Source organism: Pristiophorus japonicus, chromosome 21, assembly GCF_044704955.1.
Source record: "Pristiophorus japonicus isolate sPriJap1 chromosome 21, sPriJap1.hap1, whole genome shotgun sequence".
Classification (NCBI taxonomy): Eukaryota; Metazoa; Chordata; class Chondrichthyes; family Pristiophoridae; genus Pristiophorus; species Pristiophorus japonicus.
In genome coordinates, this window is record NC_091997.1 from 62,228,045 (window position 1) to 62,255,786 (window position 27,742).

General features: G+C 42.6%; 1 protein-coding gene across 7 annotated transcripts in view; it reads left to right on the forward strand.

Moving 5' to 3' along the window:
* tjp1a (tight junction protein 1a) overlaps positions 1-27,742 on the forward strand; it is a 154,726-nt gene that overhangs the window by 36,345 nt on the left and 90,639 nt on the right. The window contains exon 1 of one of the 7 annotated variants that reach the window (XM_070864868.1): positions 26,713-26,759. The exons of the other annotated variants lie outside the window; for them this stretch is intronic. The gene's annotated coding sequence lies outside the window, so the exon portion shown is untranslated. Of the gene's footprint in view, positions 1-26,712; positions 26,760-27,742 lie in introns of those variants that run through there. 7 annotated transcript variants of the gene reach the window in all.

Here is a 27,742-nt window from a genome sequence, read left to right on the forward strand (position 1 = left end):
TGTGCATGGCTCTTCATTGACTACTAGTGACATTCACCAGTCAGCAGGAAGCAGGATTTGCTGGACAAGCCGATCTCCTCCTTAATTCAGTGGCTGAGTTGAAACATAACTGGCAAATGAGGCAAGCAGTATGAGGGACTGGCTGCCTGGCATTCCTAGTTGCTGACGGCCTGGGAGACTAGCTGTTGAATTGTCAGCTGTGCCTTCGTGGATGATGTTACAATTGTATGTGTGGATTCATGTTTGATTTCAGAAACTAGAGACCTCTCGCTACATCTTCTGGGCAGCTGTGCAGTTCTGCCGAGCGCCTTCCTGTATAGAAGGAAGGAAATGTTTCGGGGAAACAGAAGGTCACTGATAAGCAAATCTGCCAATATTACAATGATACTTTATTGCTTTAAACATCTTCAAAGTTTAAAAATTAAACTTGGAAATGGAGTGACTGGTTAATTCTTTCCATGTTAATGTAAATATTTGAAACTTGGCTAACATGGGCAATCCATAATCTCTGCCCTTGTAGAACCACAAAACAGCAAGTACATTGTTATCGGGACATTCCTTCAAGGTTGCTTTTGTCGGAGGCTGCTGAAAACTTTAATTGGTTGTTCAATATCACTGGCAGTGTGACACACGAGTGTGCTGCCCTTTCAAAGACACTCGAACCCCACCCAATCCAGAGACCTTGCTGCATAACCTCATCGTTCTTAATCTTCTAAATCATTAGTAGTTGCACGTACCCTCAAACCTTTTTGGATTAAAAAAAACATTTGGAGTTAATTTCCTTGTTTTTAAATTGCTATTTAATGCTTCAGATAATATGTTGCACTGATTTTAGCTATAAACTCCCAACGAACTGCAATCCTGTACCAGTGCTCCCAAGATTATAAAAAAGATTTTATAGTGACTAAAGTGGATCCCTCAATGATTCAACAAGGGGAGTTGATACTATTGGGGACCTGAGTGTTCACTGCATCTCCGAGCATTGCATGGATAAGAAAGAAACTTGCATTTTTGATCTAGCGCCTTCCACGTGCACTGAGCAACCTAACCCCCACAATCTATATCAATAATTGGGATGAGGGGACCAAATGTAATGTGTGCTGATAATACAAAGCTTAGTGGCAATGTAAGTTGGATGCAAAGAGATGTCAAGGGGATGTAGACATGCTAAGTGAGTGGGCAAGAACATGGCAAATGGAATATGATGTATTTTTTAAATGGTGAGAGATTGGGAAATGTTGGTGTTCAGAGTGACCTGGATGTCCTTGTGCACGAATCACTGAAAGTTAATATATATATTTTTTCATTTGTGAACGTCGCTGGCAAGGCCCGCATTAATTGCCCTTGAGAAGGTGGTGGTGAGCCACCGCCTTCAACCGCTGCAGTCCTTGTGCTGAAGGTGCTCCTACGGTTCTGTTGGAGAGGGAGTTCCAGGATTTTGACCTAGCGACAATGAAGGAACGGCGATATATTTCCAAGTCAGGATAGTGTGTAACTTGGACGGGAACGTGTGGAGGTGATGGTGTTCCCATGCGCCTGCTGCCCTTGTCCTTCCAGGTGGTAGAGGTGTTGCCGAAGAAGCCTTGGCGAGTTGCTACAGTGCATCTTGTAGATGGTACACACTGCAGCCACGGTGTGCCGGTGGTGGGGGAGTGAATGTTGAAGGTGGTGGGCTGCTTTGTCCTGGATGGTGTCAAGCTTCTTGTGTTGTTGGAGCTGCACGCATCCAGGCAAGTGGGGAGTATTCCATCACACTCCTGACTTGATCCTTGTAGATGGTGGAAAGGCTTTGGGGAGTGAGGAGGTGAGACACTCACCGCAGAATACCAGCCTCTGACCCGCTCTTGTAGCCACAGTATTTATGTGGCTGATCCAGTTAAGTTTCTGGTCAATGGTGATCCCCAGGATGTTGATGGGGAGATTTGGCGATGGTAATACCATTGAATATCAAGGGCAGGTGGTTAGACTCTCACTTGTTGGAGATGGTCATTGCCTGGCACTTGTGTGATGCGAATGTTACTTGCCAATTATCAGCCCAAGCCTGAATGTCATCCAGGTCTTGCTGCATGCTGCTTCATTTTCTGAGGAGTTGCAAATGGAACTGAACACTGTGCAATCATCAGCGAACATCCCCACTTCTAATATGATGAAAAAGTCAGGTACAGCAAGCAACTAAGAGAACAAATGGTATGTTGGATTCATTACAAGAGGACTTGAGTATAAGAGTAAAAATGTCTTTCTGCAATTATATTGGGCTGTTGTACTGTAAATGTGCCTCGAGGTCCTTGATCTGCTTTGCCCCAGTCAAGCCAGGATTTACATAACAAACCTTGTTGTGTTCGATGCTTCATTTGTAAGTTTAAGTACACCCTTCAGAGGATTCTGATTCAAATGACCATGGATTACTCTGAATTTGTTGTAATTGAGTTTAATTACTGGTCATTGAAATGAAGATGCTGTTTGCATTGAAGAAGCTCCACCCCATAACTTATTTCCACAGTTGTGCACTCCCTTGAACAAACCAGGTAATTTAAGCCCTGTTGGGAAGCACATGCTTTAATTTACGGTGGGATCTTTATAATTTTATTGCTGAGGCCATATAGACCAGGAAAATGACTGGTTTCAGTCTGCATGTGGGATGGATGCTTCTATTGGATGTTCTGGTCAATTGCAGGGCTATGGGGAAAGACCAAGGGAGTGGGACTGAGTGGATAGCTCTTTCAAGGAACAGGTACAAGCACGATGGGCCCAATGACTCCTTCTGCGTTGTAAGATTCTATACTTAAACTCCGTCTCTCTACCTTATTTAAGATGCTCCTTAAAACATACCTCTTTGATCAAGCTTTTGGTCACCTGTCCTATTATATCTGTGGCTCTGTCAAATTTGATTTGATAATGCTCCTGTGATATGCCTTGGGAAGTTTTACTACATTAAAGATACCGGACCTGTACTCTGCACTCAGAATACCGACAGGGTCAAACCTGTCGGTGCAGTCCTGCCAGCAGCGGTAAGTATGAAGACCTGCAAACAAAGTAAGTTAAAGTTTTTATTTTTTCATTCATTTTCAGCAATTTAGTAGGTAAGGGTTTTTTGACAACTTTTTTTTTGTTTCCCCCCCCCCCCACCGGCCCCGGACTAAAGTTGCCGAAACTCGCAGTTTGTGCCGCGAATCCTCATGCAATGCCAACTTTGCCGTGGCGCAGACCTAAAGGTTGAAAGTTCGGCCTAAAAATAGTAGTGCAGCGAAAACAGTAATTTTGGCGCAAAACTACCGTTTTCGCCGAAATCTGAAAATCCCGCCCAAGGTGTTCTCTGACAATTACAGTGGAGCGGAGTATGATCGGCCAGGGTTCGCACGGTCTCTCCAGCAACCCATTGCTTGGAAGTGTTGCTGAGGATAATATCAAGCTTGAACTGTTAATCTCCCTCGTTCCCCCTTATAGTCATATACATGGTGCCACTTGCTGTTGAATCTTGTGTATGAATGGTAAGCACTTGGCCAAGGTAGTGCAGGCTGCTCGCACCAACCATACACCTGGCAAGGGAATAATGCCTTCGGGAAAACACAGACTTGCATTTACTACATAAAAATACAAGTTATTATATAGCACCTGTCACGACACCGGATATCCCAAAGCGCTTTACAGCCAATGAAGTACTTTTGCAGTGTAGTCACTGTTGTAAGGAGGAAAAGAGAAAATTGGCAGAAGTTTTTTTTTAACTAATTTGTTTACCATCAGGAGGAGATATTATTTAAAAAGGCATCTCAGTTTTTAACTTTTTTAGATGGACAGCTTGTCTGTTTCTGTCCCCAAGCTGCCAGATGCCACTGATCGTTTCATTTAAATGACCAGAAATGCAGATAAATTTGTTTGTACAGATCTCTCCCCAGCAAAGGAAGTATGTCTTTGTTCATCTGTTTTTAGCATAGAGCAGCACATTTTGTGTGTCTAAGTGAATGTGCAGGTGAAAGCAGAGGCACTGTGCTATATAGCCAGCCTTCTGATTGTTTAGATTACTCTATAGAAACAGTCAGGGCAAAGTCACAGCAATTTGTGACTGTTAAACGTTGCCCCAAGATTGTCACAGTCTTTTGCTCCCTTCTGATATATAACTGTAGCAAAGATACTTTTTCTAAGTGTGTTTTGGCAACCGTTTTAAAATGTTGGAAGGTTTCATGTAAATTTGCCCGTGTCACACACAGGCATGGCTCGATTCTCCGAGGCAAGCCTACATCTATTGTACTAGTTGGGTAAATATAAACAGTTCTTGCACTGTATGCTCAAGCAGTCAACTGGAGAAACCAGTTTCTCAGTGATTGATTCATTGCAATTTTTGTGGTTAAAGGTTAGGGATAACCTGAACAATCAGAAACTGGTTCATTAACCATTGTGTCGGTGATGGAAACCAATAGCAATCCTTTACCCATGTGACAGCGGTGTAAATGACTGACTCACTGTTTACTCATGTGGCTCCTGGTGTGGTGCTATCTCTTTGGTTTCAGTTAAGTATAATGGAGATAGTACAGTGATCTTTTTGTACTCAACCCATTTGAGCTGTGTAAAGTCGACAAAAGTACAATTCTGCCCTTGCAAACATAGGTTGTGTCTGGAGAGAATGTTTTGAACTATAGAGCATTAATGTGAAGCTGTCTTGAGAGTAATTTGAGTTAAGAGGATTACACGAGAAGTATATTGACTGAATTGTGCTGTTTTATCTCTAGCATGTTAGTACGCATATAGTAACTGAGTCTGGTGACAGCAATGTGTGTTCCAGGAAGACACTGCCAGGTTGTTAAGTAGTTTAATAAAACAGAGGAAGGAGGAGGTTTATGATTAGTGAATCAACCGTGAAACCTCAATGCTAAGTGTTGTTCAAGCTGCACACATTATTATAGCTGTATTGTCCGTTTTCTGGCCTGTGCTGGTTGTGGAGATTAGTTATGGGCCACTTATGAATGGTTAACCACAAGTCCAGCACCAGTTACCTTTCTTGTACATATTCTAATTGCATTTTGTGCTCCTTTCATTGGTTAAGTCGGAGTAGTATGAAATCAGAATATATTTTGAAGATTGAAGATGGATGCAGGGTAGTTTTAATATGTTGCTGAGTATATCTGGTGCTATGGGTAATATATGCCAAGAGAAACACTGCTCGTTGATGGTGTGTCTCTTTCATCTATTTTTTACATTTTTCCTTTTATAAACTTTGTTTTCTTCCTATTTTAAAAAAAAAAAATCCTATCCTGTTTTCTCTGCTTTATCACTGCTTATCACAATTCTGTAGGACATAAATTGCTGAAACAAACTCTGTTCCCAGTAATGCTACATTCCAGACCCACACAATTAACTGCTGGCAAGGAATTATCTCACTGTTTCATTGGCTAGAAACCTTACAATGTGGTTTGTGTTGCCGAAATGCTTGCTGTCTTCTGTTTAACAGTATCTGCACTATATTGAATGCCATGATTCTCTACAATGCCATCTTTCTCTCCTGCTTAGGAAAACACTGGACGTGAGGGTACAGTTCCCCAGTGCCTGCCACCTCGAGTACCTTGCCAAGTGGCCATGTTTGAATAGGGTTTAATGTGGGTTTGGGGTGTATCAGTAACTGGGATTGCACTTGGGTTTACCTCCAAAATTTAGAAGTTTCTTGGGGCTTGGAGGGTAAATGCTGAGAGTAGGAATAATAATGGGAATACTGGAAGGCAAAATAATGGAGGGGATAGGAAAGGTGGAGTGCTGTGGGATAAAGGTGCTATAAGATGGCAAAAGTAAAAGATGACCTGAAGGGAGGAGAGAAGCGGCTTGCTATGTTTGTGAGCTGGAGCATGGGTCAGGCTGTTTTAAGTAAACAGTCTCAATGAAGAGGAAACTGCCCAGCTGCATCCTGCTATCCTTGCGTATTGGGAGGTGGTAACGGCCAGGAACATTGTAGTATCTTGGGATTTTAACGCACTTTAATACTGAAGTACTTTATACAGTTTTACTTGTTAAAATATCTTTGAACATGAAATTTACAATCTATTGGTTGTCACATGAATTTAATACAAATCTAAGTTGTGTGAAATTTTCATAGTGTCCACTTGAACTGTGAAACTTAGATTGCATCTGGAGGGAATATTTAGAGCTGCAGAAGAGGTGAAGTACTAGCCACTATAGGTCTGTCGCTGGCTGTGATGGTTGTGGGAGGAAATAGATATAATGAATTGAGGATTGCACAAAAAAATAATAAAACATATCAGATCAATTGTGATTACTTTATTGCAGTATATTACTACATTAGCCTAGTGAGAATACTGCTACAGCTATTGTGTTCTACCCGTCTAAGTGCAAGATCCAATATTTCAGTGGAATTCAATTATGCTGATCAAGGATTTCTGTCAGTTCAGCACTGTAGGAACTGTACCCCAGTATATTCATGATTGAACATGTAGGCTAAAATTTACAATTCACCTCAATTTACAAGCTCTCTGTAGACAGGCAGACATTTACCTATAATATTTTTATCACTCCAAAATGACATCTGAGATAGATGCAGATTTGAAGTCCTTTATACCCGACAGGCGATTAGGTGGTGGGATGTTACCACATTTTGCCCCTTGGTGGGATTATAAACATGCTGACATTGGTTCTTTCACATGCCATTCCGACTGAACCAGTCTCCACACTGACCAAATGGCATGGTGCACACCTAGTGGAGGCTTTGCATTCCATTGACAGATTGTTCAGTTTGCTCAGTATAAATTAGACAAAGTTGTGAAATTTGGGAAACTCGACATTCCATCTAATTAATCAGTTTAGCCTCAGAACATCTCAATTTGAAGCTAGACGTGCATTTAATCACTTGTCTAACTTTCTGTTGCCTTTTCACTCGCCATCCCCCCCATAAAGCTAGTAACTTTGGTGGGACTTGAAATCTCAAAGGTTACATCTGATTATAGGGTGGAGCTGGACTGGAGGACTGCTGGGCTTGAGTGAAACTGGTTGCACCATACTTGCTACACCCATGGAGTTCACTCCCAGTCACATGACTGTTACGATGCGGCTGGAATGTGTTGGGTTACTACAGATTAGTTTATCTAACTTATTTGAAGTTAACTAAATGTTATCTCTTGAAGTAAATGTGGTGTAGGTGTGGTGTATATAAGGGGCATTTAATCAAATTTTAGGGTATAATCGGTCAATCAAAAGCCAAAGTTTCCTTTCATTGTTAAATGGATCCAGGTGTTTTCCATGTACTAGTTTTATTGGAATGCTTTTATAAATACAAAATGCAGACAAAGCTGGTTTTTCAGTTGGGTTTTATTGGGTACATATGGTGATTTGAGCCTTGATACTTTTTATCGAAAGTGTAGAGCTTCCAACAAAGGAAAATGTTGCTCGGGTTATATGTGTTACCTAAATGAACTTTAGTGTATGTATAGATACTTGCATGTGGTTAAGAAAAGGCAGCTTAGGACATACATCTTGTACAGTGAAAAATTCATATGGGTACAGTCAGGGCGCTTAGCATCCAGTACTTCACGGATTTATATAGAAAAACCACCTGCAAAGATTTTGTTACTTAGCTTGGTGTCATATGGTGAATTGTGAATGAGTAATAAAAGCCACACTAACATTTTGTTAACATAACCTTTATTAATTTTGCTGTGCTAACCATTAGTTTTAGCATGTGGAATAAAGGCCAGATTAGTATATTTAAATGTAGTCTTTTTTGCTTATTTGTAAGATTGATCTAGGAAATTTAAATTCATTTTTTTGATGTACCAAACTATTCTAGGACTTTATAGCTTAATTATTCTATTGTTTGAAGATGGTTTTCCAGTTTGATTTGAAGTATTTGGCTAACATTTTGGGGACTAATAGTAATTTGAGTGGTGCCATGACCGTGTTTCTGTCTGGAAAACATCTTTGGAAATTCAGCTTGTTCTATAAAAGTTGTGTATGATTTGTTTTCTCTCTAGTTGTGGTTGAATTAAACCAATATTTTAGCAGATTTAGAAAGTTTTTTACTGCAGATTTGTGAATTTAGTGGAAGCCTCCCTTGCTGCTCTGATTTCTGAGTAAACGCTGTTATACCAGTGATGAAATGGTGTTACTAGAGTTGATGCCCAACAAATCATGCTGGTCAGGGCCTAATTGCTAATGGCTTTGTAGCAAAATATGCTTAGTCAGTCATCGTGTATAATTTTGGGAGCTTGGGTGGTGGACTTGAGATCTTGGTGGTACAATTTCGACTACCTCGGGACCGAGGCTAAGCCGGTTTTTGTATTTTTCCGGACTTCGGAACGTCTTTCTGACGTCATGAATCCGGAAACACCAGAGCCCAGGTTTGGGTATTTCCGGATTTCAGAACGTCAGAGTGGGGGGGTGGGGGGGGGGGGGGGGTCGTCAAGGAGCTGTTCGGGTCGTCGGGCGGGGCCAAACCGCCGAGGAAGTATTCGGGAGGGGCCCCGCCAAGGAGGAGCTGATTGGGCGGGGCCAGCCGCTGAGGACCTGATAGGGTGGGCCCCGTGGAGGAGTTCCTTGTCTGGCCCGAAGTAGGTGGGGTCGGGCAGCCGAGGTAAAAGGGAAGGAGAGAGGCCGGGGCGAAGTCGGGCCGCGCGAAGTCTGTTCACCAACGCAGGAGGAGTCCGGATATCGGATCAATTTCCGCTTTCTGGACGACCACGGATCGGCCCGGATTCCGGATATCCGGATTTTAGAGGTCGAACCTGTATTGCTTTGATGCCTACTGCAGTGACTGGTTTGGTGCTGCAGTAAGATAAAAGTTGGAATTTTCCAAAAGCCAATCCACAGAGATCCAAGCACAACCACTTGACGAACTGTTTGTTTAGCAGCTGAAGTGACTGAAACTGATTAACACTCCCTTCATAAAGGATCAAAACACCATGGGACATTTTACTGCGTTAAAGGTGCTATATGAATTCTGTTATAATAAACATATCGAGTCTGCATGCACTTCCTGTCAAATGTATCTATTATGAATTCCTATGTCCACATTTATAATGCACACTAATGTAAATGCGACATACTATAACTGCATCCTTTTCCACCCCCCAGGGATGGTGTTGTAACACTTCACTTTTGCATCTCCCAACCCCTCATCCTCTATTGCAGTTAGACTATTATTCTCTAACCAACTCTGCTTGCTAAATTACTGTATAAGAACATAAGAAGTAGAAGTGGGTGTATGCCCTTTGTCCCTTCGCACCTGCTCCGCCGTTCAGTAAGATCATGTTTGATCTTCTACCTGAACTCCACCTTCCTGCATTGTCCCCATATCCCTTGATTCCCTTAATATTCAAAAATCTATCGATCTCTATCTTGAATGTACTTATTCACTGAGCTGCCACAGCCCTCTGCGGAAGAGAATTCCAAAGATTCACAACCCTTTGAATCAATATATGTCTTCTCATTAGACTTCAGCACAATAATCCAGGCTGACACTCCAGTGCAGTACTGAGGGCGTGCTGCACTGTCGGAGATGCCATCTTTCGGATGAGACGTTAAACCGAGGCCCCATCTGCACACTCAGGTTGACGCAAAAGATCCCATGGCATAGAAACATAGAAAATAGGTGCAGGAGCAGGCCCTTCGGCCCTTCGAGCCTGCACCACCATTCAATATCATGGCTGATCATGCAACCTCTGTACCCCATTCCTGCCTTCTCTCCATATCACCTTATCCCTTTATCCGTAAGGGCCACATCTAACTCCTTTTTGAATATGTCCAACGAACTGGACTCAACAACTTTCTGTGGTAGAGAATTCCACAGGTTCACAATTCTGAGTGAAAAAGTTTCTCCTTATCTCGGTCCTAAATGGCTTACCCCTTATCTTTAGACTGTGACCCCTGGTTCTGGACTTCCCCAACATCGGGAACATTCTTCCTGCACCTAACTTGTCCAGTCCTGTCAGAATTTTATATGTTTCTATGAGATCCCCTCATTCTTTTAAACTCCAATGGATACAGTCGATCCAGTCTCTCCTCATATGTCAGTCCTGTCATCCCAGGAATCAATCTGGTGAACCTTCGCTGCACTCCCTCAATCGCAAGCACGTCCTTCCTCAGATTTGGAGACCAAAACTGAACACAATACTCAAAGTGTGGCCCCACCAGGGACCTGTATAACTGCAGTAAGACCTCCCTGCTCCTATACTCGAATCCTCTCGCTATGAAGGTCAGCATGCCATTTGCTTTCTTCACCGCCTGCTGTACCTGCATGCTTACCTTCAATGACTGACGTTAGATGACACCCAGGTCTCGTTGCACCTCCCCTTTTACTAATCTGTCACCATTCAGATAATCTGCCTTCCTGTTTTTGCCACCAAAGTGGATAACCTCACATTTATCCACATTGGGCAAATGCGTGGTAGATGCAGTATATTCACCTAACCTGTCCAAGTCATCCTGCAGCCTCTTAACATCTTCCTCACAGCTCACACTGTCACCCAGTTTAGTGTCACCTGAAAACTCAATTCCTTCGTCTAAATCATTAATGTATATTGTAAATAGCTGGGGTCCCAGCACTGAGACCTGCAGCACACCACTAGTCACTGCCTGCCATTCTGATAAGGACTTGTTTATTCCTACTCTTTGCTTCCTGTCTGCCAACCAGTTCTCTATCCACATCAATACATTACCCCCAATACTATGTGCCTTAATTTTGCACACTAATCTCTTGTGTGGGACCTTGTCAAAAGCCTTTTGAAATTCTAAATACACCACATCCATTGGTTCTCCCTTGTCCACTCTACTAGTTACTTCCTCAAAAAACTCGAAGATTTGTCAAGCATGATTTCCCTTTCATAAATCCATGCTGACTTGGACCGATCCTATCACTGCTTTCCTAATGCGCTGCTATTATATCTTTAATAATTGATTCCAGCATTTTCCCCACCACCGATGTCAGGCTAACCGGTCTATAATTCCCTGTTTTCTCTCTCCTTTTTTAAAAAGTGGTGTCACATTAGCTACCCTCCAGTCCACAGGAACTGAACCAGAGGCCATGGCATGTTGGAAAATGACCACCAATGCATCGATTATTTCTAGGGCCACTTCCTTAAGTACTCTGGGATGCAGACCTTCAGTCCCTTCAATTTCCCCAACATCATTTCCTGACTAATAAGGATTTCCCTCATTTTCCCTTCTCGCTAGACCCTCGGTCCCCTCGTATTTTCGGAAGGTTATTTGTTCTTCCTTAGTGAAGACAGAACCAAAGTATTTGTTCAATTGGTCTGTCATTTCCTTGTTCCCCATTATGAATTCACCTGATTCTGACTGCAAGGGACCTACATTAGTCTTCACTAATCTTTTTCTCTTCACATATCTATAGAAGCTTTTGCAGTCAGTTTTTATGTTCCCTGCAAGCTTCATCTCATACTCTATTTTCCCCCTCCTAATTAAACCCTTTGTCCTCCTCTGCTGAATTCTAAATTTCTCCCAGTCCTCAGGTTTGCTGCTTTTTCTGGCCAATTTATATGCCTCTTCCTTGGATTTAACACTTTTCCTAATTTCCCTTGTTAGCCACGGTTGAGCCACCTTCCCTTTTTTATTCTTACGCCACATAGGGATTTAGAATTGTTGTAGTTCATCCATGTGATTTTTAAATGTCTGCCATTGCCTATCCATCGTCAACCCTTTAAGTATCATTTTCTAATCAATCCTAACCAATTCACGTCTCATACCGTTGAAGTTTTCTTTCTTTAAGTTCAGGACCCTAGTCTCTGAATGAACTGTGTCACTCTCCATCTTAATGAAGAATTCTACCATATTATGGACACTCTTCCCCAAGGGGCCCCGCATGACCAGATTGCTGATTAAGCCTCTCACGTTACACAAGACGCAGTCTAGGACGGCCTGCTCTCTAGTTGGTTCCTCGACATAATGGTCTAGAAAACCATCCCTTATACACTCCAGGAAATCCTCCTCCACAGTATTTTGCTACCAGTTTGGTTAGCCCAATCAATATGTAGATTAAAGTCACCCATAATAACTGCAGTACCCTTATTGCACGCGTCCCTAATTTCCTGTTTAATGCCATCCCCAACCTCCCTACTACTGTTTGGTGGTCTGTACACAACTCCCACTAACGTTTTCTACCCTTTGGTGTTTCGCAGCTCTACCCGTATAGATTCCACCTCATCCAAGCTAATGTCCTTCCTTACCATTGCGTTAATCTCTTTAACCAGTAACGCTACCCCACCTCCTTTTCCTTCCTGTCTATCCTTCCTGAATATTGAATGTTGATGTTGATTTCCCAGCCTTGGTTACCCTGGAGCCATGTCTTCGTAATTCCAATTACATCATATCCATTAACAGCTATCTGCGCAGTTAATTCATCCACCTCATTACGAATGCTCCTCGCATTGAGACTCCGAGCCTTCTGGCTTGTATTTTTTTCAACACTTTGTCCTTTTAGAATTATGTTGTAATGTGGCCCTTTTTGATTTCAAAGAAGAGCAGGGGAGTTATCTCCGGTGTCCAGGTGAATATTTATCCCTCAATCAACATCTAAAAACAGATGATCTGTCATTAGCCCATTGCTGTTTGTGGGAGTTTGCTGTGTGCAAATTGGCTGCTGCATTTCCTGCATTACAACAGTGACTACACTTCAAAAGTACTTCATTGGCTGTAAAGCTTCATCTCTGTCCTAAATGACTGACCCTTATCTGAGATTGTGACTCCTAGTTCTAAACTCCCAGCATCTACCCTGTGAAGCGCTGTAAGAATTTTGTGTGAATCCTTCTAAATTCGATGGAATGTAGGTCACGTGTTCTCAGTCTCTCCTCATAGAACAAGAATTGGGTTGGTGAATCAGACAGAATAGCGACTGAACAGGCGCACCCTGCTCTCTAACATGAAGACTACACTTGCTCTTTACTCCACATGTACAACACTGGGAGATAAACTATTGTAGTAATCATTAATATTTACAGTAAGCTCACTTTCATCAGAGTGTACCTAACTAATCCAGAACTTCAATGGATGGCAGACACGATGTGGATGCAAACCGATTTTTAGTCACTGCATACCCCAAGTTTCAGCTGGGAGGAAGCTATGATTATCAAATCAGTTAGTTCTCATAGGATCAACTGTATAAAGAAAAGGCTGGTGAGAATCTGCTTGGGAAAGGGATTGGAAGTACTGGGTTAAGTGTAAAATGATCTTGTACAGCAAGGAGTGTTCCATGCACCAAACCTTTGGGACTGTCAGAATGTTATCTGTGGAATGTGCCTTTCAGGCCTGAATACCAGATCGGTATCTTTGTTTGCCTGGAGTCGGGGATAAATATCTGTGTTGTCTCTTGAAATGGTGCTTGCAGTTAGTTGTTTCCCTCAGATGATCGCATAAATAAGGGTGAGTACAAACTGTGTGCTGCTTTGGAAAGAATGGATGTAAAGTGGATTGATGATTTTCTCATTCCACACTTTCTTATCCAACCAAAACTTGAGGGTTGATCCACTCCATGTTAAGAGTGCTTTCTGTTTGAGATAGTTGAGCAATGCAGCTTGTAGATGTGTTTTCATTCAAATCTTTTTTTCTGGACAATCTCAGCCAAGGTCTTATATTTTGGAGGGCCTAGTCATTAACTCTCAAAGGCACACTTGCCTTTGACAACACATTGCCTTTATATGAAGTCTTGAAGGTAATAAACATCCCAGGGTATTTCACAGAGGCACAAAGTGATAGAGCAGTAATAAAAGAAGAATTGGCGAGGTGACCGATGGCATGTCCATGTTGGGTATTGAGACTTTTGAAGGCATTTAAGGAGGGCGTTCCAGAATATTGAGCTGGAGGTTGTGCTTCCCAAAGTGGAGTGAACGGGGGGTGGGGGTAAGGCCAGAGTTGGAAGAGTGGAGCGTGCGTGCTGGTGTGAGGCTGGGGGAGGTTGCAGAGGGGGGCAGGGTGGATCTGAAGCCATAGTTAATAAGGATCTTGAATTCAATGTGGAAATTGGCAAGGATGCAGGAAAGGAGAACAGGACTTAGTGCGTGATCACATGTAAGCAGCAGAGCTTTGGACAAGTTGGAGTTTGTGTAGGATGGAATTGAGGAAGCTGAAGAATGAATGAGGGTTTCAGCAGTGGTGGGTGTTCAGTGGGTGGCAATAGGCAGTTTTACAAGATTGGGTATGAGCTATGGAACTAAGTTCGGGATCAAATGGCACATGGAGTTTGCTCACTGAAGAAGCAGCTGCAGTGGGGGAATGGACGTGAGGACAGTGGTGGTGTATCTGATGCAAGCCAAATAGGATGGCAACAGTCTTTATATTAAGTCGCAATGGATTCTGGCTGAATCCAGACCTTGATATCAGACAAGGAGGCAGTCCGGTGGTACTCATGGAATTGAGGGCGGTAGTGAGATAGAGCTGGAAGGAGACCCAATACTTGCAAATATTACTGAGGCGCAGCTTGTAGATGATGAATAGGAGAAAACTAAGGATTGAAACTCGGCACTTCCTGTAGTGATTGTGGTGAGGTGGGAGGAAAAGCTATTGCAGGAGATGTGCAAGTTACATTGGGGTAGGCAGGATTGAAACCAATTGATCCAAGTCACGAGGATGGCGATGGAAGAAGAGGGTGATGGAGTGCTCGACCATGATGAATGCCATGGAGATCTATGGGGAAAAACAGGGATAGTGAACAAGGATATTGTAATGATCAAGGCAGGCTCTGTAGTGGGCAAGGCTGAACCGGGACTGAAGGGATTCATGCATGATATGATGGGAGAGATGAACATCGAACTGGTGGTGATGGTGAGGACCATGCAGGAAAGAGAGGCTAGAGACAGATGGTAATTGAGGACAAAGTTGTTGAAGGCAACTGTTTGAAGGATAGGGTAAAACTACCTGAACAAAGTGAGTATTGGGCAAGGAAAGTTAGTTTTATGGTCAAGAGTTCAGTAATTAGGAACTGGATCTTAATGGGTGATAGGAACCTAATTATGGACTTAGTCAATGTTCGGGAGGAGAGGTGTGAGACTATAAGGGTCATTAGATTGGGCTGATAGTCTGCCTATTGGTGGAGTGAGAAGATTTTGTATTTTATATAGATGTTTTCTTATCACTAGTTTTCTCCCATTTATTCCACCATTACCTCATCCAAGAGATTGAAAAAGTGGATGAATGTTTGGTAGAAATCTATTGAGCCTTGGATCTATTGAACTGAGCCTCATGTGGTGTAACACTTTGCGAAGTTTGTAAAGATAAATTATGACTCTGTACTTCAATCCAAACCATTGTAGTTGCAGTCTACAAAGGCTGTCCTGAAGTTTGCTTTAACCCGATGTACTGGTATTTGAAGTGTAGCAACTTTAAATTGAAATGCTGGCAGGAAGGGAAGCAATTGTGGTATTTCATCCTGACTATCTTTGTTTTTGGCTTTAAATGTTTCTTGCTATATTTGTAACCCCACCCCGGTATGCTGGTGAATACTTCAATCCAACCTTCCACACTGCAGCAGCGAAATACAACACCTAATTTGGGAAGAGCTAATGTCTTACCTCAATGGGCAGAAGTCTGCAGATTGAGACAATAGCTGATATTTTTGCAAGTTCAAAAAGGCTTTGCACATTTCAAAATGTAATTACTACTGTGCAGTGGGTGCCCTGGAGTAGTAGTGGGCACTCTGTCTTTCTCCGGCACAGTAGAGCTAGCTTCTTATAATGAGAGGAGAGTTGCTGATTGATTCAGAGCAGAGAAAGATGCCTTGTTCAGGTCCAATAACCAATTTGGGTGTGTGCAGGGCTACTTAGCTACCGCTCAGCTCCGCTGCTTCTCGTGGGTATTTTTTATCCAACTTATCTACGGGTCACCGCGAAGCTAAAAATCGGGCAATGATGGTCGATGGCCGGTACACGCCAGCGGTCCGCTCCTCAGCGGTACTTCGAAACCGCCAGCAGAACTCAGCTATGGAAATTTTCGCTGACCAATACCGTCGAGAAACCGGGCAGCAATGCAATGGAAATTCTAGCCCTGACTTTAACTTTAAAACTCCTCCATAAAGACCTGGCATGATCCTAATCTCTTTGTAACCCTGTACAGCCCCTGTTCTGTACGACATGAGTATTAGATGTAAAATGCCATCTGATGATCCTTAATATGTCACGATTTCAAGTTTGAAACTTGTTCTCCCAAAATGTGAAATGACATATCTTGTGTATTATAAATTTCTACATCATGTAAAAGCAGCATTGCAAATATCAAGTTCAATCATTTAAATGAGAGCTGAGCTGATAGTGATATGACATTTTTCACATTTCTGTTATAATTCGGTTTTCTCTCTGAAGCAGCTTACAAGGTAAGCAGGCTTTAGATTCACTGACACAAGCAGTATTGCTTTGCCTAGAGTGTGTCTGGCAGATAGCTTAAGCAGCTTTTGGAATGTACCCGTGGGTGTATCATCACTGGTGGTCACTTTGTGCATTGACGATTCAGCTGTTGCGAGTTGTAAGATATTGTATAGAAACATAGAGAAACATAGAAAATAGGTGCAGGAGTAGGCCATTTGGCCCTTCGAGCCTGCACCGCCATTCAATAAGATCATGGCTGATCATTCATTCAGTACCCCTTTCCTGCCTTCTCTCCATACCCCTTGATCCCCTTAGCCATAAGGGCCATATCTAACTCCCTCTTGAATATAATCCAATGAACTGGCATCAACAACTCTCTGCAGCAGGGAATCCCACAGGTTAACAACTCTGAGTGAAGAAGTTTCTCCTCATCTCAGTCCTAAATGGCCTACTCCTTATCCTAAGACTATGTCCCCTGGTTCTGGACTTCCCCAACATCGGGAACATTCTTCCTGCATCTAACCTGTCCAGTCTCTTCAGAATCTTATATGTTTCTATGAGATCACCTCTCATCCTTCTAAACTCCAGTGAATAAAGGCCCAGTTAATCCAGTCTCTCCTCATATGACAGTCCAGCCATCCCTGGAATCAGTCTGTTGAACCTTCGCTGCACTCCCTGAATAGCAAGAATGTCCTCCTTCAGATTAGGAGATCAAAACTGAACACAATATTCCAGGTGAGGCCTCACTAAGGCCCTGTACAACTGCAGTAAGACCTCCCTGCTCCTATACTCAAATCCCCTAGCTATGAAGGCCAACATACCATTTGCCTTCTTCACCGCCTACTGTACCTGCATGCCAACTTTCAATGACTGATGAACCATGACACCCAGGTCTCGATGCACCTCCCCTTTTCCTAATCTGCCGCCATTCAGATAATATTCTGCCTTCGTGTTTTTGCCCCCAAAATGGATAACCTCACATTTATCCACATTATACTGCATCTGCCATGCATTTGCCCACTCACCTAACCTGTCCAAGTCACCCTGCAGCCTCTTAGTGTCCTCCTCACAGCTCACACCGCCACCCAGTTTAGTGTCATCTGCAAACTTGGAGATATTACACTCAATTCCTTCATCTAAATCGTTAATGTATATTGTAAAGAGCTGGGGTCCCAGCACTGAGCCCTGCGGCACTCCACTAGTCACTGCGTGCCATTCTGAAAAGGACCCGTTTATCCCGACTCTCTGCTTCCTGTCTGCCAACCAGTTCTTTATTCACGTCAGTACATTACCCCTAATACCATGTGCTTTGATTTTGCACACCAATCTCTTGTGCGGGACCTTGCCAAATACACCACATCCACTGGTTCTCCCTTGTCCACTCTGCTAGTTGCATCATCAAAAATTCCAGAAGATTCGTCAAGCATGATTTCCCTTTCATAAATCCATGCTGACTTGGACCGATCCTGTCATTGCTTTCCAAATGTGCTGCTACTTCATCCTTAATGATTGATTCCAACATTTTCCCCACTACTGATGTCAGGCTAACCGGTCTATAATTCCCTATTTTCTCTCTCCCTCCTTTTTTAAAAAGTGATGTTACATTAGCTACCCTCCAGTCCATAGGAACTGATCCAGAGACGATAAACTGTTGGAAAATGATCACCAGTGCATCCAATATTTCTAGGGCCACTTCCTAGAACCCAAGTTTGATGATGGAATTGGTTTCCTTGCTCCAGTTCAATTGTGATTTTTTTTTTTAAAGGTTAGCCAACTTTATAAATGTTAGACTCTACCTCTCCTTTACTGAGATTCCCAGTTTACTTAGACACCACGGTGTACTGCCCTCATTTACTGGCTAAATGGTAAAACGCTGGTGGGCGTTTCTCTTTTGTGGGTCAACGTTCCAGTAAATGGCATTAATTTCCTACAACAGCTGTAGTTCTTGTGTGGGGGGGAATGAAGGCTGAAAACAGGGAGGGAGAGTGGAAAGAGAACAGGAAATACACAACAGCTCAATCAGCATCAGAGAGAAAACCAAGTTATCTCATCAGTAGAATTGGATTATTTTCTTCCTTCAGCCAGGGGCACTGAGACCCACTGGAGTGTCCACAGTGCTGCCGAGGTAGAGATGAGCTAACCCAGCACAGAGCAGCGATTGAACCTGTTGAGGAGCAATGAGGGCATGCTTCCCCCAACAGTTCCCTGCAGACCAGGAAGATCCCACATCTTCGCCAGTCACTAGGTTGATTTTCATAAAATGAACTTGAGATAAAATTTGAACCACATTTTAAGATGCCCAGCATAGTAGGAGGACAGATGCACGCAGTAAACAAGACTTTAAATATGTGTAGCCCATGACTGTTTGCAGATCTTTTCACTTTGATTTTTAATTTGTTTTCACAGGCTGTTGACCTTTGTTTGGGTGGAGGAAGAGATTTGCTCTGTCTACATGTGGTTTAAGTGAGATTTACAACAGGCTCTGGTTACTTAACTTTTTCAAGAAGCAAGTCCAGTTACAGAAAGTGCAAATGGGCAGTTTGTTTCTTCATCCTGTTGCAAAAGCCTCCAGTTGGGCAGTAAATGTTATGCGACATAGCTTTATTATTTTCAAACACACGTCACTTGACAAGTTCGCAATTACCCCCAAGTATTATTGCTCTACAGACATTAATTATTTGGCGCTGAGAGTATTTATTTTATCAAGCAGTCCTGCACCTGTGATTATGCATTCAAACTGTCACTTCAGTTGTGCATTCCATTATTCTTTCGAACTGTGGCTTGGGGCTGGTAAACTGCTCCCAGGTTATCTGCAGTGTTGGGACTGACCAGGGTGCAGTGACCTGCTGATGACACACCCTGCAATTTTCCCTTGCTGTGGAATCTGGATTCTTGGGACGTCAACAAGACAGCTGACACTGTGGTTGTGCACCGCACCCTTTAGTCTGCTGCCGTGCATTGGTGTTCCAGCCCATTGTGTCATTGCAGAGTTGTGTTTTTATAGCTGGAAGGAAAATGACACTTGGTATGCATCGAAAACTCCAGATTAAACATCTTGCCCCGTAGAATCTTAAACTCTGCAAGAATGTACAAATCTTACACTGAAGGAGAGCAGTTCTGGAAGATCCAAGTTCATAATACAGTAGTTAGCTTACGGACTCTGGTTTTGCTGCAGAATTTTAGCTTTATCGTTCTTAATCTGTGAGCCTGAATTCTTTGCAGAGTTTAACATAGTTAGAGCACAAGATCAGTAAACTCTCATTCTTCCCAGAATTCAGCACCTGGGGAATAGCCACATCTGGTGGTGAAAATGCAATGCATCAAGCTGGGTATCCCCGTGACAGCAACACATGTCTGAAGTTGTACACCTACCATTGTAGGTGTGTTTATGTACATGTGCCATGTGTGGTCTCTCATTGTGCTTTCAATGTGAATGGTTAATCAGAATTAGTGGTATGATGTCTTGCGTGTTTTTTTTCATTCTCTGGATGTGGGCATCGCTGGCAAGGCCAGCATTTATTGCCATTCCTAGTTGCACTGCGAAGATAGTGGGCTGCCTTCTTGAACTGCTGGTTGTGATTTGATTCAAATAAGTGGCGTGATGGGATACTTCAGAGGGGAAACGGTGTTCCTTCCCTCAAGGACATTAGTCACCAGTTGGGTTTTTACAACAATCCAACAGCCACATGGACACACAATCTTTTTGTTGTTGAAACTTCTCTTGCTCTTGTATTCCTTGTTATTCTTTGATGGAATGGTCTGGGAATAAGAGCCGTTGAGTAATACTCGTCCAATACGAGGGTCATTCAGACATAACATTAATATCTGACAGCCGATGCAATGGGATGGAAGGCCCAATGGAGTACACGTGTGTACAAATTTTCTCTAAAAAGTGACTTGTTTTCAGCCAAACTTCATCCTTTTGTAGCCATCATCTATAAATTTCCAACTGACCACACTATTTGGAGTAGGACAAATCTGTGCAGTCAGGAAGGAGCTTTCTGAAGCAATTGGCAAGAAGTAACTTGAGAGGAGCAATTCTTATCTCTTTCCTCCCCCCCCCCGCCCCGTGGAATGAGACTAACTGGATAGCACTTTCATGCATGTCTGTAGGTGTGTCTATTTATTTCTCTTTCTCTTTCTCCCTTTAGCTCGCTCTTTTTTTTTTGCTCGCTTTCTCTCTTTTGCTCGCTCGCTCCCTCCCTTTCTCTCTGTCTAAGGATATCAGTTTAGGTGTCCATTTGCTTTCTTTTCTCTCCTGTCCCCAGAATAATAATGGTGCTTTCCCGAGTTTTTTGAGCCCTTCCCTCTAAGGGGAGATAATTGTTGGTATATCCGAGAGATTGGGAAAATTCCAATTCACCATATAGTATCTCTTAAATGGGGCTGTAGATTAGATCCAATACTGAATCTAAAATGTATAAAATTGTGTGATGATTGCGTTACTTCTAGCCCTGCAAAGTGGAGACAAACTTGTTGTGTAATGGGCCGACACTTGGGAGATTACACACTCTGTCCAACCTCCGTTTCTGCTGGTTACTCTTTCACAGTAGCACAATGCTGTTTTGATATTTCTCTGGCAGTGCTGAGGGGGTTTTACTTGTTTTCAAATCTCTGGGTAGTCCTGTGCCAAATTTGTTTTTACACTCTCTCCAGGACACGGCTTGGGATTGTATTGTAAAGTTATTACATCTTCAATGGCACTTTCAGATTAGTTCTTCATCTCAGAAGTTGAGAACAAGTGAAAGAGTCTGTGTGAAAGGATTGGTTTGAGTTGTGTTCCACTGCCGCTCAAAATCTTCACCGTGTAGTCCAGTTACTGCTGAGATTTCAGTGTTTTTTGTGTGACTAGACTATCTGGAATCTAATGTAGAATTGGTTGCTTGGGAGGCATAACTTTTTCTGTGTTGACTTGCTCTCCTTACTGATTTCTTGAAATTGGTGGTAATTATTTTAAAATCCTGTTTATGCAGCATACACTATAATCGGCCTGTCACTGCCCCAGGATGCTGAGTGCGAGTGTGGATCAGCAATGTTTACAATTTTAAATCTCCATGCACTAATCTGTCTGACTCCACTGATCTGTTACATTGATTGTAGTGAGTCACATGAACCAGTCACAAACAAAACAAACGCAGTCCGTCAGCAACATTTGCTGCTGGCTGAGTGGGTGTGTCACAATTAAATCAGACCCTGGGAATCCAAGCATCAAATCAAAAAAGTTACATTGGAATAAAATAAGTACATAACTGAAGTATGCAGTGTTAATCACGACCTGTAGCCTGCAATCTTCACATTCAAGAGTAAAAACATACGACAGTAAATCTTTTATAAGAACATAATAGGAGCTGGAGTAGACCATTTGGCCCCTTGAGCCTGCTCCGCCATTCAATAAGATCATGACTGATCTGATCATGGATTCAATAAGATCATGACTGATCTGATCATGGACTCGGCTCCACTTCTTCAACCGCTCCTCATAACCCTTTACTCCCTTATCGCTCAAAAATCGGTCTCTCTTCGCCTTAAATTTATTCACTGTACCAGCTTCCACAGCTCTCAGACAGCGAATTCCACAGATTTACAACCCTCAGAGAAGAAATTTCTCCTCATCTCAGTTCTAAGATCATGCCCTCTAGTTCTAGTCTCCCCCAACAGTGGAAACATTCTCTCTGCATCCACCTTGTCAAGCCCCCTCATAATCTTATACGTTTCGATAAGATCACCTCTCATTCTTCTGAATTCTAATGAGTGGAGGCCCAACCTACTCAACCTTTCCTCATAAGTCAACCCTCTCATCCCCGGAATCAATCTAGTGAACCTTCTCTGAACTGCCTTCAAAGCAAGTATGTCCTTTCATAAATATGGAAACCCAAACTGCACGCAGTATTCCAGGTGTGGCCTCACCAATACCCTGTACAGCTGTAGCAAGACTTCCCTGCTTTTATACTCCATCCCCTTTGCAATAAAGGCCAAAATATCATTGGCCTTCCTGATCACTTGCTGTACCTGCATACTATCCTTTGGAACAAGTGGTGTGGCATAGTACTTACAATACATTTAAGGTACTGGGACAATACACGCATCATTACATAACACTATCCTTGTGTTTCATGCACAAGTACCCCCAGGTCCCGCTATACTGCGGCACTTTGCAATCTTTCTCCATTTAAATAATAACTTGCTCTGATTTTTTTTCTGCCAAAGTGCATGACCTCACACTTTCCAACATTATACTCCATCTGCCAAATTTTTGCCCACTCACTTAGCCTGTCTGTCTTTTTGCTGATTTTTTTTGTGTCCTCCTCACACATTGCTTTCCCTCCCATCTTTATATCATCAGCAAACTTGGCTACGTTACACTCAGTCCCTTCTTCCAAGTCGTTAATATAGATTGTAAATAGTTGGGGTCCCAGCACTGATCCCTGCAGCACCCCACTAGTTACTGGTTGCCAACCAGAGAATGAACTATTTATCCCGACTCTCTGTTAGTTAGCCAATCCTCTATCCATGCTAATATATTACCCCCAACCCTGTGAACTTTTATCTTGTGCAGTAACCTTTTATGTGGCACCTTGTCAAATGCCTTCTGGAAGTCCAAATACACCATATCCACTGGTTCCCCTTTATCCACTCTGTTCGTTACATCCTCAAAGAATTCCAGCAAATTTGTCAAACATGACTTCCCCTTCATAAATCCATGCTGACTCTGCCTGACCGAATTTTTCTTTTCCAAATGTCCTGCTACTGCTTCTTTAATAATGGACTCCAACATTTTCCCAACCACAGATGTTAGGCTAACTGGTCTATAGTTTCCTGCTTTTTTGTCTGCCTCCTTTTTTAAAATAGGAGCGTTACATTTGCAGTTTTCCAATCTGCTGGGACCTCCCCAGAATCCAGGGAATTTTGGTAAATTACAACCAAAGCATCCACTCTCCCTCAGCTACTTCTCTTAAGACTCTAGGATGCAAGCCATCAGGTCCAGGGGATTTATCTGCCTTTAGTCCCATTATCTTACTGACTACTGCCTCCTTAGTGATTGTGATTATGTTAAGTTCCTCCCCCCCCTGCCCATAGCCCCATGACTATCCACTGTCACTGTCACTTCAGTACGATCACCTCTCATTCTTCTAAACTTGAGGCAATATCGGCCTAGTCTACTCAATCTCTCCCCATAGGGCAATCCCTTCATCCAAGGAACCAGTCTCATGTACCTTTTGTTGCACTCCCTCTATGGCATGTATGTCATTCCTTGGGTAAGACCAGGACTGTACACAGTAGTCCAGGTGTGGCCTCACCAGTGCTCTGTATAATTGTAGTCAGACTTTGTTCCTCTTATACTCCACTCCCTTTATAACAAAAGCTAACATACCATTTGTTTTCCTAATTGCTTGCTGTACCTGCATGTTAACTTTCTGCGATTCATGTACAAGGACACCCAGGTCCCTCTGAATGCAAATATTTGCCATTCAAAAAATATTCTGCATTTTTGTTTTTCCTACCAAAATGGATAACTTCACACTTCCCCACATTCAATTCCATTTGCCATGTTCTTGCCCACAGTCAACCTGTCTATCTCTCTGTGGCCCCTTTGTGTCCTCCTCACAGTTTACTTTCCCACCTAATTTTGTATAATAGCAAACTTGGATACATTACACTCAGTCCCTTCATGTAAGTAATAAAGATTGTAAATAAATAGCTGAGGCCCAAGCATTGATTTTTGTGCTAGTTACAGCCCGCGAACCCGAAAAAGTCCTGTTTATTCCTACTCACTGTTTTCTGTCCATTAACCAATCCTCAATCTATATTAATATATTACCACCAATCCCATGAGACCTAATTTTGTATCATCTCTTGTGTGGCATCTGCTCAAATGCTTTTTGAAAATCCAAATGCACTACATCTACTGGTTCTCCCTTATCCATCCTATGCGTTACATCTTCAAAAAACTCTTAACAGATTTGTCAAATGTGAATTCCCTTTCATAAAACCATGTTGACATTTGCCTAATCATATTATTTTCTAAGTGTCCTGTTACCACGTCCCTAATAATAGATTTTAGCATTTTGCCAACTACTGATGTCAGGCTAACTGGCCGATAGTTCCTCATTCTCTCTCTTCCTCCTTTCTTAAATAGCGGGGTTATGTTTACTATCTGTTCTAGAATCTAGGGCATTCTGGAAGATTAATACTAGGTCACTAGATCTCTGCAGCTACCTCTTTTTAAAAACCCGAGGGTGCAGGTCGTCGGGTCGAGGGGATTTGTCGCCACTTAGTCACATTAATTTCTCCAGTACTATGTCTTTATTTATATGGATTTCTTTAAATTCCTCATTCTCTCGACCCTTGGTTCCCCATCATTTCTGGATTCGTTTTGTGTGTTCTACTGTGAAGACAGAGGCAAAGTATTTGTTTAATGTGTCTGCCATTTTCTTGTCCATTATAATTTCTCCTGTTTCTAATAGGCCCACATTTACTTTCACTAATCTCTTCCTATTTACAAATCTGTAGAAATATTTACAATTTGCTTTATGTCTCTCGCTAATTTACTCTTTTTTTTCTCTCTCAATTTCTTGGTCCTCCTTATCTGAATTCTAAAATCCTCCCAAGCCTCAGGCTTGCTACTCTTTGTGACAACATTAAAAAGGGAATGTATGGATGGGGAAGGGGAAAAGTGGAAAATCCTATGCGTTTTTTCAGGTTGTAACATATGAATTTAGATGCTATTTCTAAACCATTGAACTCTTTTTTTCTGACTAGTGCACAAATCTGAAGCTGCCTATTATGTTGCACTCAGACATTTAAATATTGCTTAATCCTGTACGTGTCAGCATCATAATTGTGGGGAAAGCTACAAGGAAGTCATTGTATTCATTGCTAGTTGTTGTCAGCTGCCTTCCTGACTGTGCTGTCTGTTTGTGGGGGTATGGTTCCACAAGTACCAATTGCTCGGCAAGTCATATTCATCACGTATGATATTTGAATGCGTTGGCTGGCTATTTGATCACTGAGAGCAGCACAGCTGAACCCAATCCTGTACTCGCTGGACATTCACTTAAACACTTCCAGCGCGGGTTGCTGCACAGTATTGAGTGAGAATCATGACCAGTTTCCCCTCCCTGAACCAGTGCTGAGGCACGTTTACTGCTAAACCAGACTGAGATTGGCTAACTTGGCACTCAGCAAGAATTGAAGCAGGGATCTGCCTGTTCTGTACACCTCAGCTCTTCAATGAGTAGACTTGGCTTCATTTATTGTTGGAGCCTGAGGCAGTGATTGAGTGGTTAGAAACATTCGAAAAAGAATATATTTAATATTTGAGCTCTTGTTTGGCTGCAGAGTATGGTGAAGACTGTGTCTGGCTTTAGATATATTGAAGGTAAAAATGAAGAATCTGGAGCTTGGAATCTGTCAGAAATGAATTTTTGTTTGTGAGAGGCATTTAGTTGGTGAGTATTTATGTAGCTTCCGCAGTGCTGTTGCTAAGGTTTCAGTAAAGCACAATGGATGTGTGAAAATTTCTTGCTGTGTCCAATAAAACTGAGCTGTCAAGAGTTGAACAACACTAAAGTGGATTGCAGGAAGTAACCGATGTCTTCCGATTTAATACAGATGAGATGGTGTCATGCCAGAGGGACTGGCATAGGCGTGCCTTGTTATGTGAACCAGATTCTATCATATAAACAGTGTTACCATGCCTACAGTGCAGTCCGTTGTTCGAATATACTTCTGTAGAGTGTAAACTGATGGTGAGTCGTGCTTGAACTAAATCAAAATCCTAGGTTGAGGTCACTGAGCATTTCCAGATGCTGAAATACAAACTCTGTTCACAACTGTACTGTTGCTTTATTCCTTCTGTTGTAGATCGAGGTGAAAACTGTAGGACAGTGGAATCTTTGATATAAGCGGGAAACATTTTCCCAACAGGAAAATCAGTTTGCCCCACAGACCTGTTCTGGTTCAAGTGTCTGATGGGGTGGCGGTGTTTGATTAATTTTGCTATATTTCATGAAACAGCCCTTGTACCAGTGATTACCCTTTGCTCCATTCTGTTAGTGATCTTTGGTTGTAAAAAGCTTGCTGTTTGTGCTTAGGTTCCCTCTTATTAAAACAGGAAAGTTTCTCTGGGCATGACACAAAATACTTTATCTAAAAACCTAAGTAAATATTAAGCATGTGGTTAAAGCTCAATACCGAAATGTTCTGTGGGGTACAGTACACACTTGTGGGTTATGAAGCTTTGGGTCCAGCAGCTGTAGGTAAGCTGAGGCTGCTCATTGTTGGAACGAAGTTTGACTTAAGTTCATTCCTTCTTTATTGCATAGATTGGTTCTCCAGGATTACTGTTGCAACAACACAGAGAAACATAGAAATTTACAGCGCAGAAGGAGGCCATTCCTGCCCATCGTGTCCGCGCCGGCCGATAAAGAGCCGCACGGCCCTTGGTCAGCAGCCCTAAAGGTTATATGTAAACTTATGAACAATGTCGGAAAGGCAAAGAGCACCCAGCCCAACCAGTCCGCCTCACCACAACTGCGACACCCCTTATACTGAAACATTCTACATTCCACCCCATCTGGAGCCATGTGATCTCCTGGGAGAGGCAAAAAACAGATAAAAACCCAGGCCAATTTTGGGAGAAAAAATCTGGGAAAATTCCTCTCCAAACATCCAGGCGATTGAAACTAGTCCAGGAGATCACCCTGGCCATATTCTATTCCCTGCAGTACTTAACATTATATCTGCTCTGTCCAACAGAAGGTCATCCAATCTAATCCCAATTACCAGCTCTAAGTCTGTAACCCTGCAGGTTACGTCACTTTAAGTGCCCATCCAACCATCTCTTAAAAGTGGTGAGGGTTTCTGCATCCACCGCTTTTCCAGGCAGCGAGTTCTAGATCCCACAACACTCTGTGTAAAGAAGCCCCCCCTCAAATCCCCTCTAAACCTTCCACCAGCCACCTTAAAACTGTGCCCCCTCGTAATAGACCCCTCCATTAATGGAAATAGACCCTTACTATCCACTATGTCCACACCCCTCAATATTTTGTACACCTCAATGAGTCCAATGAGAACAAACCCAGCCTATCCAATCTATCTCATAAACTAAGATTCTCCCTTCCAGGACGCATCCGAGTAAATCTACTCTGCACCCTCTCTAGTGCAATCATGTCCTTCCTATAATACGCCGACCAGAACTGCACGCAATACTCCAGCTGTGGCCTAACCAAAGTATTTACAATTTAAGCATGACCTCCCTGCTCTTATATTCTATACCTCGGCCAATAAAGGCAAGCATTCCGTATGCCTTCTTAACCACCTTATCCACCTGGCCTTCTTTCAGGGATCTGTGGACAAGCACTCCAAGGTCCCTTTGTTCATCTACACTATTAAGTGGCCTACCGCTTAATGTGTATACCCTTTCCTTATTAGCCCTCCCAAAT